Consider the following 14,080-nt stretch of genomic DNA (forward strand, 5'->3'; position numbering starts at 1 on the left):
ACTGGAGTCAGGTAACCACCGGACAGACCGACTCTATTGCTCCTCTCAGACGGGTTCACACACTGAAGGGAGGCGGTGTGAGAGCAGGCTTTTCCACTCCCGGGACGGTTTCACCTCGTGGGTTTTTATCTCAATGTCGCTGCGACCTTCTCTTTGAAACAAAGTTGCAAAAAGTTTGATACATAACGTCCGGTGTTCTCGAACGTCGCATTTGGAGAGCGAGCTCAGCTCAGCGTGCAGGAGGCGACTCAGGTGTTCAACTAACTAACTAACTAACTACCACGGAGAAGTTTGTGTCCTGTTTTCTAACAAATTTACGCTGGAAAGAGGATTTATCTTTCGCTTTTTTATCGCGTGTCTCCACTTTGCTACTTTCGTTTCCCTCCTTCAAGTTTATTGGACTTAAACTATCAAGTGGAAGAGTTTGAACAGGTAAGAGCATCTTCGGCCAACATATTTTTTTCTGCATTAATTGTAACACGTTTTGGTCGGTGTACGTGGTCGGTTGACACCTTTTGAAACTGGGCCAAGAGAGAGAGGTGGAAGTTGAGCCCAGTGAGTCTGAGCTGGAGCTGGACAGCCAGCCCAGCAGCTGGTGACTTGTCTGACCTCTGTTAATAAGCATTGCAAACCAAAAGAGTCACATATTGATTAAAAAGCCTTTTGAAATATAATGTGGCTGTTCAAAATTACAGTACAAAAGTACATTTTGCGCTTCTTGAATACAGAAAACATGTTCACTGTGGACAGTTGTGACTTTATAATTACCACCTTATCATTGTAGTTTTTCAATCTTCAAAGATATGCCATCTATTTCAATTTGCACATCACATATTTTAATTATATTCAATTTGCACAGCAGAGATATAGCTTTAATTCTATTTTGATTGTATTTTATTTTTATTTATTTTATCTAGTTTAAAGGTACTGTATGTAACTTTCAGATCCTTGATATTAATGACACCTGTGGTCGTTAAGTGAACTGCAGTTAGCATCCTGACGCCCCTCCATGTAGTCCATTGATTCCTGATAATGTACAGCTCGTTTGACATTATCCCTTACATAATGTTCTCTAATGTTCCTTTATTTTATTTGGACAATTGACTCCATGATACTAACTGTTAGATACTTGTCAGAAAACATAACCCTTGCTCAACTTATTAAATGTTTACATCCTACCGCACTTTATATTGCTTAACTTAGTACATGTTTACATCCTACCGCACATTCAGATACATTATTTACTACTTTATTAGTATTACTGTATTACTGTGCAATAACTCACTGCCTTGACCGTACTGTATACTGCCTTGACCGTATTGTTATTGTATTGTCTATATTGTATCATAGGTCAACATTTCTAGTTACAGATGTATATATATTTACTTATTTTATTAAGTAGTTTAGGTTAACCTTGTATTGGACAACGGTTTTATTTCATCTTTTATACTGATACTAATATACTAATCACGACTGCTTCAAATTTCGCTAAACTCTGTGTAGTGACAATAAAGGAATCTTGAATCTTGAACTAGCTTGCAGCTAGAAAATTACGTCATCAGCTAATGTTATGAAGCAACCAAGCATATCCATGCTGTGTAGCTAATGTAAGTTATAGCAAGCTGGCCAACCATAGCTTAAGCACTCAAGACAAATATTTTAGCTGCACACTGTTGGCGCTTTAGGGGAGCTGAAGAGAGGCAAGGTGCTCGGGAGCCCGCTTAAACGTTCTTTGGATTTCCCGGGAAAACATCCCGAGTCCTTTACATAGAAATCAATGAGTCCACAGGATGTTATAGGCAACCGAGAAAGTCGGGGAAGGTCTCCGTTTTTAAGTTACGTTACAATCCGTACAAACATTGACAATATAAAGCGATTAAAACACGTAAATTGTTACATATAGTACCTTTTAAAGTAGTAGTTGGTATGTATATAGAGATTTGTAAATACAGTGTTTTTTTTCGTTTGTGTGAGTGATGCACATTTTTGTGATGTAAGTTAATTGCAGCTGTAACACTTCAATTTCCCTTTGGGGATCAACAAAGTCTATCTATCGTGTGTGTACAGTAGCATAGCCTATGCCGTTTCTTTCAGCATAAAGTGAAAGACTTGCTCTTTACTGCAAGTTTTTTGTCAGTTTTATGAGTAATTAAGTCCAAAAGCCTCACGTCTGCAGGCCATTTACAACACTTTTATGATGCAGTAGTTAAGATAGTGAAGCTATCTTTTGACACTTTCCTTGCTGCTTGCAGCTGCACCTCCCCACCAACTCACACACACACACACACACACATACATACACACACACATACACTAAATCCACACCATGCAGTCAAGATCTCAAGTTTTGTCTATATTAACCACACATTTGTCATCTGACTTTGATATGTATGACTCCATATTTTACGGCAAAACACACATCTGTTTTACCACAGCTATGCTAGGTCTGTGCTATAGCTTCGTTTTCTAGCCTTACAAGCCATCAAACAAATGCTGCTTAGCATGCAGCTGAGCATACTGATTTACAAGCAGAGATCCCAGCAGGAGCTCCTGACATGGCTCTTCTTCTGTCAGGCTGAAGAACGGAGGGCCTTGAGGCCATATCCGGGGGGTGTTACTCACCTCTGGCTTAATCTGACTCTCAGGAAACAGTTACTTTTCTTCAGGGTTTGTATAACAAGTATATATATATGCCTGAGGTTTCAAAGAGAAGTTGCACATAAAGGATCAGTGCACAGGATACATGGAAATATAAATGTCACAGCAGTCGAAGAAGCAAGCTGATTACAGAGCAGCACTGCTGTTTTATGACACAATAAATAGGAAAATCACTATTATTAAATAAACTTCAGCTGCTGTCAACCTCAGACAAGCCTTCCTACTCTAAAATATTGCATGTATGTATTAAATCTGTGCAGGGTTTTGATACATCAGCTTCACATATCACTGGTTTTGTCATTCTGACTGCTGCTATAGACCTTTTATTTCACAGCAGACATTTTGACTTGTCATAGCAGGTAATGCACAGGTGAAGCTGATAACATTAACGATGGCTCAGTTGCATAAAGTGTCCCAGTGAGACCACAGGACCTCCCTTAAGTGGAATGCAGCCGTCATTAATGTTATTAGGGCTTTTCCCGCTGTGACATGTCAACATGTCTGCTGTGAAAAAGGTCTATTCTTGCACACAGGCACTTTTTAGTCTCATAAATCTCACTACTTTCTATTGTGATTAGTCACACAGCACATCCGTCTACTCCAGTCTTTCATCTTTGCATCATGTTTAAAGTAATTTGTAACATACATGACATGCATTTTTAAATTTAGTCTTTGGCTGTGGTATTGTAGTATTTGTGACATTTTGAGCCCGACCAATATTAGCTCATTGGATATATATCGTGTTAGCATATATATATATTTATATATATATATATCAGCTGATAAATAACAAGAAATCGAAGTACAGAAATGACACGTTTATTTTTCAATTGTAAAATGACATGCCCAGTACATTTCTTGGTCACCATACCAGAAATTTAGAAGTCGATAGCAAAATACCAGTGAAGTTCCACACCAATTCGATACCACGGTAAAAAACAAAAGTAAAACAATAAAGTACTTCAACATCCACACCTTTACCATTTGCAGACTGGCGTTTGTAAGGAAGTTAAACAGGTCATAATTCCCTCTCTAATATCTATTTTATATTGCTGTGAAAACATCTCCTTCAAACAAGTGGATTTATTCAATTCTCGCCAAAAACTGCATTATACAGGATTACATTTGAACACATCATGATAACGTTAGAATTTACCTTCACTGAACACTCACTTTTTGACTGAATAGAGCCTGAACGCATCATAATGTAAATCAATGGTACCTTCCGTGTTGAAATCGGCAGGACGAGGACTAGTTAACGTTAGCTGTTAGCAGTCCTGCACGGAGCTAACAGCTAACGTTAACTAGCTTTTGTCCTGCTGATTTTAACAGGGATTTGTTGTTATTAATGTAGCATTGTCAGGGAAAAAATAGGGTGCGTCCCCTGGACGTGTCAATTGTGAGGTTGCTGTGTCCCAAATATATTTTCTATTGTCCCCGGGACGATGGGATGCCATTAGTTTTCAGAATTTTGGCATCGACTTGGTACCAAAGTATCAGATCTCATGACACTCCTAATCACAATTCTTCAAATTTAAAGGAACCTTATCAGAAATGTTTATTAATGTTATGGGTTGTGTAAAGAAAATGAATACAGACTGATGCTGTATATAATTATCGGATCTTTCAAACTCTCAAATATCAATATCAGTATCGGCATCACAAAGCCTGCATCTGTTTGGCTATAATGACAATGCTGTCTTGAATGCAGTGTAACGCAGAGCTTGTTGTGGTCATACATCTCTCTTGTGCAACAGTCAAATAAGATATTCCACGTGTAACGAGCATCTCTGTTGCTTTGTGCATAAAGCCAAATTCAAAAAGGATTTGTCTTTTACTGATCTGCTGACCTGTTTGTTGCTGTTCAGCTAAAAATGTTTTCTTCTTTGATGCATGCAAAATATAGAGCCCGGGTCGATGTGCCATTCACTTGCAAAGCAGTTTCGTTTTGTTATGAATCTGCAGAAATCTACAAATGTACAAAGAGGAGGAGGGAGCCGGGTAGAGTTGGCGAGATAGCTGCCAAAGACGGATAAAAGCGCAGGAGAAACTGTGTGGTCATCAGCAGCACCAATCAGCACAGAGTTTTATCTTTTCAAACCGTGTTGAAGAGAGTAGGAGAGAGTAACAAGGTGGAGGGAGATTAAAAGCCTGCAGGATAAAGGGGAGGGAACAAAAGAGTAGCTGGGAGATGAAATCCACCACTTCTTTGCTTGGCGAACTGGGTGATGGATAGATTTTCAGCAGGAGGGAAATTCCTCACTGCCACATTGCCTCCAGCATCTCTCTCTCTCTCTCTCTCTCTGTCTTTCCATCCATCCTCAGCTAAAGTAATATTAGATTTTCACATTTCTTTAGCCTAGCATTGTCATCAGAAACAAACTCCACTGGCTGTTAGTACATTTCCATGTTTCAACTAAGCTGTTTACATGGGTTGAGAAGCATAGCCTGATAAATGATGCCCCATGAACATTACAGTATTACAATGTCAAGAGTTTCCCAGTTCTACCTTCCACTCCCTCTCTGTATGTCATGTTGCCACCGCCCTGACTGTCTGTGACTGTGCTTCAAGCTGTTATTATTATGGCTATACAGAGGATTAGAGTCAGGCACAGTGAACAAAGATGGTTCACCTGAAATCAAGAGATCAGTAAGACACTGGCCACATAGAAAGTCTTTTTTGTCTTTTAGTGGTAGAGGGAGGGAACAATGGAAGTGATAAATAATAGTTTGTTCACAACGTTGGCAGTTGAAAACTCCAGTAGTCATGGTTCGATGTGTGTTAGCATGCTTTTTGATCCTATTTATACTGCAGTCTCTATCTTAAAGCTACTACGAGGAACTAATTTTGTTTTGATTTTGGCGGTCCCTGTGGACAAAAGCGGTATTTTTTTCCGAGCACCAGAGTCCCTTTGGAAAATCTTTAATTTTACTGCAGCAGGTTCTGACAGACTGCAGTCTCAAGTCGGAGCTCTGGTGGGAGGTGGAGGGCTCCGACGAGGTCAAAGGCGTGCTTGTCGCTGCTATGGGCCCCGCAGGAGTCTGAGCTGAACGAGTTTCTGATTTTGCGCCGAATCCGACTGGTGGCACCGATGACGAGCATTAAGAATAACTGTTTAGAAATAGCCAATCTTCTCGCTGATGTTCTTGTTTACTTACGCAGATCATATAGAGGCATCAGTATTAAACTGAGACTGTTTCATAACCAGTTAAAAGTAACTTTAAAGGGCTACTCCATCAATATTTAATTCCACGTCTATGAAATTGGAAGACATGTGAAGAGAGAGATTTGCACCAGAGGAGATATTTGACATCACTATGACGTCACCAGGGTTATTTTCTCAGACTTTGCAGAGCTTCTTTATTTGACTGCGTAGTACTCACAATGATGAGTGAACTGATATTCATGTGTAAAATGGGTGGAGATTATTGCTGTCTGTCTGTGTTAGTGAAATGTGCGATGGCTTCATTTTCAATATTGAGAAATATTGAACTTGATGATTGACACGTGCTAAATTGCTCTCCAGTGAGCTCATTTGACCTACAGCATGTTTCTGCATAATGTCACCGTCCATGTCAACATACCTGAGATACCAGGCACGCCCCAGCCTTTAAGTGTGAACTATTCGTCTCAGACTCCTCTTTTTGTCTGTCCTCTTTTCCTTTGTGTCTTGTTTAGGCAGAAGAGGCGGTTTTCAGACGGCGCTCTTTAATCATTCTGCTTGTGAACGTCTGTGTGTGGTATTCCTTTCATTTGCAATAATCTGTTGACTCGAAGCCTCAGAAATCCCAGCTGACAGTTGGTGAAAGAAGGAGGATAGAAAAAACATTTACCATCTTCAGTTTACTTTATGTCCGTTGTACACAGTACTCATGCCCTTCTTTTGACACCGGCAACAATGTATTAATCAAGCAGACAAGGATTAGACAGTTAAGTAATGTGTTGTGGTTGTAACGGTAATGGTCTGAGGAGATAACTTCAAGAAAGACCTGAGCTGTCTGACAGGATAATAGTTTAGCTTCTTCGCCCACCAGCATTTACCTCTTTCATGAAAGTCTACTTTCTTTTCCCTGCACATCAGTGGCTTGTGAATATATAATATATAAAAAATTATGAATACGTTTTAAAAACTGTAGGAAACTTGACAAAAAGCTGTGATATTATAGATACTGTGTATATATATTTATAAAATAGAAACATATTACATTATATAAGTGTTTCTATTTAGCCTACCCTCATTGGTTTAAATTGAGTGGACAAAATAATAGAAACCCCTGTCAGTATAATGCAATTATAACCTTCACGAGTTATTGCAGGATTGTTTGTATTAAACTGCATTAGTTGTTTTTTTTGTAGTTCAATCTGGCTTTTCTGATGGACGTGCACACGATGTTCCTATTTATGTGCAAATGAAACTAAGAGGACAACATACTGTAAACTAAGAGGGCACTCTGAGAGCGCAGACCTCCGCCAAGGTCATGCCCTATCTCGCGATGTTAACGAAAGTGAACATGCTACACCCTTCCACCAAGTTTCATGAAAATTGGGCTTGTCATTTTTCCTGTAATCCTGCTGACAAACAAACCAGCCAACAAACCGAGCCAAAAACATTACCTCCTTGACGTAGGTAATAATGCAACCTCAAGACGCCGTGCAAAAACAAATAAACATGGCTGTGGTTACTAGGTCACAATGTCTGGCTAGCTAAAGAGCACAGCTCAGAGGTGACATACACAGAAGCCAACATTACCTGAATGATGCTTGTTTACTGAAATGTGAGTATGTATTTTGAATGCTGGCAAAGAACGAGTACAGATAGGTTACATGCACCAAATTGATTGAACACATCACATAATGGATGGCAGAATTAGGCCCACATTTTTCATGGTGTGTGTGTGTGTGTGTATATCATGGTGGTGGTGGGAGAGAGGAAGAGATGGAGGAAGCGATGCCAGCAAGCTGTCTAATGTTACACGTCCTTCCAAAGCTGCAGCTAATGTGTGATGTTGTTGTCAAGTCAAAATCTCATCACTGTCAATTCACAACTAATTTGGAAGAAGCTCACCTGTTGCTGAATTGCTCAGAATGCCAACAACAGATCCACATCTCACACTGAAATGAACTGATTTGCCGAGCCGATTTTTGTTTGTGTGGTTTTGGTAGCTGTGGCTTTGTTCTGTATGCACAGTATAAACATCCCTTTTCATCATCAGAGGAGGCTTGGGATTTATTAACATCTTCTTTTCATGCTTACAGGCATGCTTTTTGTCTGGCGTTCGCTTAAAATATTCAAGCTCTTGTTGCGCAGCTTAAAACTGCAGCTCTATCAGCACGGGATGCTATTCTCCCAAGACTGACTAATTAATGAATTTGTCAATCACACTTAAAGGCAATGCCCAGGGAGGAACAGTTGTCCATATTAAGATGTGGCCTTGTCAGACTGTTGAGGGGTCGCTCTTTTGCACTACTTAAAGCAAAGCATGGTGTTGCTATAACCAATATTTCTCAGGATTATAGTGTTCTTGACATATTGATTTTTTAAAAACCGTGAAATAGGCTTTTTTTGGGGATGGTTTAAGAAACTTGTGTGTCATGCCTATTGTTATCTCAAAGTGTGCTTTGAATACTGTTTGCAGTCCCACGCTGTTTGATTTTCATTAAGCGGTGTTACGCAGTATTATATCCAAATCTAGTGTGCATGCTCTAGCTGTACACCAGGCACACAGTCTCCTGATGGAGACGTTTAACCATCCCTACAGCAGAATATTAGTCTTGCAGTGAGTTTCGTTCTGTATCTGTTATTAGCAAAAGGCCATCTGTCCTTTTTCAGTCGTGATGCTCCGGTCAGTGCTGGACAACTCACAATATTTGCCTGCCCGGGTCAAGAGAGTGTATCTTGAGTTACCTAGATGTGTTTATGACCTTGTGTTAACTAAAACCTAAAGAACCCATTATGTAAAAGAGGTGGCATTCCTCTGCACCAGGCTGTTGACCCCGGTCCAGCCAAGGTGCTGTTGACAAAGTTGTTATTGAAACCCCACAGTGTTGGGTCCTGGGAACCGTCCAAGACCTTTAACCCTGGTACAAATGGCTTTGGAACCAGACATGGGTGAAAAATTAATATTAGTTAAAGAATTTAATTTCAGATGTTTGTGTTGTTCATTTAAACATCCCAGACATTTCAACAATGTTCAAGACTAATGAGCCTCTCACACAGAACACAGCTTGTGTTTCCGTTGGCGCATTCTGTGTGAAAGGCCTGTTACATGGAAGATTAGATATTAAGTTGTCCATCTGACAAGTTACTAGTTACAGTTTATCTAAGGGTCCATGCTGGTCTTTTTATATATTACAAGAGGGGAATGTATTATGAACTGTGTACTTTGTACATAACTTGTGAAAGGCTGGCATTACTGTCAGACATTCTTTTAACAAGGCTTTTTGATAATGTAGCTGGTGCTGTTGGTTTAAGGTAGGGTTGGTAGTACTGTTCATATACATTTTTTGTTATATTAGTTGAAATGATCATTACATCCCAACAGCAACCAATAAATGCTCTGACAAAAAACAACTGGTATGTGTGGCTGTCGCAGGACTGTAATAAAATGAATGAAATGATTGGACGGGCTACCTGTCTGTCTACCTGCGTGCACTCTGTCCGTGCACTCATTAAGCATCACCAGAGTCTTCCACAAGCTTCTAGCTTGGCAGCTGTGAGTACAAACAATAGCCATGTTTGTTGTTTACATTCATTATGATATGTTATTGTTCATTATGATAATTTTGGGGTGTGGCTTTGGAGGGAAGCTTGAACGGACAGACTGTCAGTGTAGCCTGCTTGGTGACTTTCTCGCTAGTTTTTAGGGACTTTTGGAGCTCGTGCTGCTCGCTACTTTCATTGGAAAAGAGTTGGCAGCAAAGGGTTTTATGGTTGAATCATTTTTTTAAATCTGGTGTACTCTTACCGTGTCAAATTACCGACCTTTTTGTCAGATTGGAGATTTACTTCCATTAAGATTTGAAATCAGTAGAAAGTTAGAGAACGAGCTGTTACTAAATAACAAAGGCAAGACCTTTCAAAAGAGAGAGAAGTGGATGAGGGCAGATGTAAGTGAGAGAGAAATGAAAGACAGCTAAGAGCAGAGGAAACCTGCAAATTATGAGGTACACTGTAAATCCAATTGTGCACCAAGTATTTTAATAATAACTCTGAGTATAAAGAGATCATCATGTCTGTCAAAATGGAATATAACTCTGTTGGAAATTGCCAACGAGATCCCAGTTAACTGAGTTTCCAAGTGAGATATTAAACAGAGAGGGCAGCATTTTTGTTTCCACATCTTTGAGCTTGGTAGGCAAGATACTTAATAAAATATAAAGCAATTTGGAGGTTTTCCATTCTCATTTATATGGCAACAAAAGTCTGGCTTGCTCCCAAAGGAAGACATTCTGACATTGAGCTCATCGCAGAGGTGAATTCAAATCATTGCATAACTGAGATCTGATCCTGTTGACATTATGAATGGGATTTTGATCAAGTCTCTCAAATCAATACTCCTTAGTGCTGAAATTAACATTTATGTTTTCATCCTTCATCGCCTTCACAACTATAATCTCAGAGATGGTGAACAGCTGCGGGTGTTGAAAGACAAGTGCATTGTGTCTCTGTAATTTATTTAATGATGGGCTGGAATTCCGTTTGTTTGTCCACAGTGATGATGAGGAAGGAGGAAAGTTAAACATTACGTTGCCCGACTAAACATTCACAAGGTGACTGCTGGGCACCCTTGCATTAGAGATTGAAGCTCGACATTGCGAGGTCTTATCAGCTGGTAGTGAATGACCTACAGATGTATTTGTAATGTTGTACTGCGTTGTGTTTTGGGAGATAATATGTGTGTAAGCGGGACTGAGCTACGAGGCACATAGGCCTCCAGGCTTTTGACTCCATGACAATAGCGAAAATGAACCGAGACCGGATTACACCAGTCCTGCATTCCTCTCCAAACCTGTTTCACACACACACACGCACATACACACACACTAATCCTGCGCACACAGACAGACAAATCACTGCAAGCAAGCCAATACACGTCTTACACACACTTTCTGCCAGTTTAAAGAGAAAACGTACCAACTGCATGTGTGAACATGGGGAATCAGAAAACTCATTAGTGGGAAATCCTAGAATAGTTCAATTAAAAACAGGCCATATCATTGAAGAGTCTCACAATGAGTGAGTTACCCTGTGGTTAATGGGTGCTGCTACAGCACTGTTGTGTGCTAAATTGTGAGTAAAAAAAAAAGTCCAGAGCCAATCTGCATTATCAGCTGTAGGCATTTTTTAATTGGCTGGTCTTCACACCCTTTTGTTTATTGTATTCCATTGCGCTGTGGGAACGCCACCCGTCAAAACCTGCTTTCCATTAGCACGGTTGAACCTCTTCCTAGTGCACAGCATGGTGAGTGATTAAATCACAGAGCAGGATGAACGAATGACCTGCAGTCTGCAATTTCAATGAAGACCCACACTGACTGAGTGCGTCACTGAGCAGAGGAGGGAAAGCCACTTTGGGTTTAAAAAAAGGTCACTTTGCCTTTATTTTAGTGGCATTTTCCAGGTGCACAATGCCTCTGAAGTACTACTGTTGGATGAAAACCACAATTGAACTTCCATTTTTTTTTTTTTTTTTCATGAAAGGGACGTCTGCCCAAATCTTGTCGAATCCTTCCGGTCACAACTAGTGCCATCACAATAGTGGAATTTCTATCTTCAGTACAGTACCTTGAAAAATATCAATATTCGATAGCATTTTCGATACCACAGGGAAAGATGTACACAACATTGAGAGCATAACATTTTAGATTGTAATTAAAAGATGAATAGCGGTGTGTGTGTGTGTGTGTGTGTCAACTCGATGTTGGAGAGATGAGAGAGCAGAAAGCACAGCTGGTACCCGTGTATCGATATTGTGGAAAATGAGTATTGAAACGGTTTCAAATATTCAATATCGATATGTATCGATACTTCGATAATTTTGACAATGCTAGCTAGTCACAACAGCTGAATTATTTTCATCATCACATTTCCCCCGCACCCATGGTGATATCTTCAAATTGCTTGCCAAATCTCAAAGATATCAATTCACAGTAATTAAAAACAGAGAAACGCAACAAATCCCCACAAGCTGGAACAGGAAACGTTTGGCATTTTTGCTTGAAAAATGACTATTTATTTGTAGGGCTGGGCGATATGGAGAAAATCTAATAACACAATATTTGTGATCAAATACCTTGATATAGATATTGAAACAATATTGCGTTTTGAGGGGAACGTATTTGGTCGTGGATTAGGTTTGTCTTTAACGTATCACAAATGCGTTTCTAAGTGACTTAGTATAACGAGCGTCACGCAGCAGGTGACGTAGTATATCGAGCGACTGTTAATGGAAGTTACGTGGAATAATAACGTTACTGAATGTTACGTATGTGTGATAACGAGTTTAACAAGTAAAAAAGTCCTCTACGGGTTGGAGGGAGGGTTGGTGGGTGAGTGGGTCAAACAAACACAGGACTTTCACTCAGTAGACCGCTGTTTGTGTCCCGTGTGAAACTAAAAGTCAACGTTCATTTACGTAGTCATTTTAAGACAAACCATGATGTTTTTTTCACTAAACCTAATGAAGTAGTTGCCCAACTGGGACTGTAAGCTGGAAGAGAATATGTTTTCCTCGAAACGTAATTGAGAACGCAGTTTAGTTGTATGGGAATGTCATTCTGTAGGAGACAGTTTTTTTTCTTTTATGCCGCTGACAAGGTTGCTGCTAACTGTAGGTTCACCTTTGCGGTTAAAGTAACTGTCACTCCGTGAGTCTTGTGAAACCTCTGTGCATGTGAGACAGCGACAAAATGGAAACTGGCACATCTTGTAAGGTGTCTCTCAGTGCGAACTTGACGTGCGCCTTTGAGCTTGGTTTCGGTCGACAGCCTCAAGTGTCTCATCAGGACTTGTCAGAACAGATGTCTCAAACTCCGATCCCTGCTCTTCACAACGCTTCCTCGGGTGCATACGCTCTCATTTGTTTCAACCTCTGGTTCCCTGCAGGGCTTTCCATTTATATGATGTCTCTGTGTCTTATCCGTCTTCATTTCTATCCTTCTCTCCTTACATTTTATCTTCATGGCTTGTCAGCTGTTTGGCAGGTGAGGCAGGTCATGACGAGGACTCAATCTTGTGTCAGTCCAGGTTCTTGCGCTGGGTTTTGTTTGAACAGAGACTCTATGAAAAAGTGCTGATCTTTTACTTCCTTTTCTGTTTATCTTTTTCTCCCTCCCGCCAGTTACATCGTCATTTGATGCCATCACGCAGAGACTCGACTTATTCCAAACTGTCTGAGATTCCCTAAAATTACAGGAACATGTACTTTGCTTGAGACATTACATATACAACATATGTCATGCATGACACTTGCACTGTCTATTAAACTCAAATATATTGTAAAAAAGGCTATAATGACATTCAGTTAGTGGCTCAGGGTGACTCAATCACACTGTCTATGTTTCCCATGAAGCCTCAACCTGTAATCTTCACACACACTGCATTCCACCTCAGGGCTAAAAACATCTCCCCTCTTATCATGAGCGCTAATATGTGCCTCACCGTGCACAGTGTTTGAGGAGATAAAGCCGCAGATAGAAGAGTAAATGAATGCCAAAACATTGAAACCAGTGATTCAGTCTGTCTGGCAGCGTAAGGGCGACAGTTGATAACCCATCGTCTCCTGCTTTGAAGTCTTTACTGCAATATATGTAGACTACGTGTAGAGCTGCTGGGCAGTAAACCAACACTTTACTAATACTGTCATGCTGGTATTTTCAATAACTTTTCAAAGTGTTTTAAAGGGCTTTCCCCCAGGTCCGACTGTTATAACAGTAAATATGTGCAAGACAAATTCAAACCTCAAGTAGATCATATTTACGATTAAATATATACGATTGTAATGTTATTCATTTTCATCATTTATCCCAGGCATTGTTTTTTTATTGAAATAGCCTTAAGTCCCAAACTTGTCTTTGAGGTCTTTACAATCTATGCAACATATGATGCCCTCAATTTGGATTATACAGTATGTACACTAGGGCTTAGACGATACAACAATAAAAGCAGAAACTTCCTTCTACCTCCGCATAGACTCAAATGAAGCAAATATATTGATTCTGGCATTTCAAAATCAAATTCGAAATCGTAAAACAAAATTGAGATACATAGGTGAATCGATTTCCCCAACTGTAATATACACACAGAATGTAAATGTACAAGTGAGCATATAGAAAATACAGTCAAACCCAACTGCAATAAAAAAATATATTCACATATTTCCCTTTTTAAAGAGGAACTCCACACTAAATTGTTTTTGACCT

General features: G+C 39.8%; 1 protein-coding gene across 3 annotated transcripts in view; it reads left to right on the forward strand.

Moving 5' to 3' along the window:
* palm3 (paralemmin 3) overlaps nt 1-14,080 on the forward strand; it is a 41,247-nt gene continuing 27,167 nt past the window's right edge. For all 3 annotated transcript variants that reach the window (XM_074630433.1, XM_074630434.1, XM_074630432.1), the window contains exon 1: nt 1-432. The gene's annotated coding sequence lies outside the window, so the exon portion shown is untranslated. The remainder of the gene's footprint in view (nt 433-14,080) is intronic.

Source organism: Sebastes fasciatus, chromosome 3 (genome assembly GCF_043250625.1).
Source record: "Sebastes fasciatus isolate fSebFas1 chromosome 3, fSebFas1.pri, whole genome shotgun sequence".
Taxonomy (NCBI): domain Eukaryota; kingdom Metazoa; phylum Chordata; class Actinopteri; order Perciformes; family Sebastidae; genus Sebastes; species Sebastes fasciatus.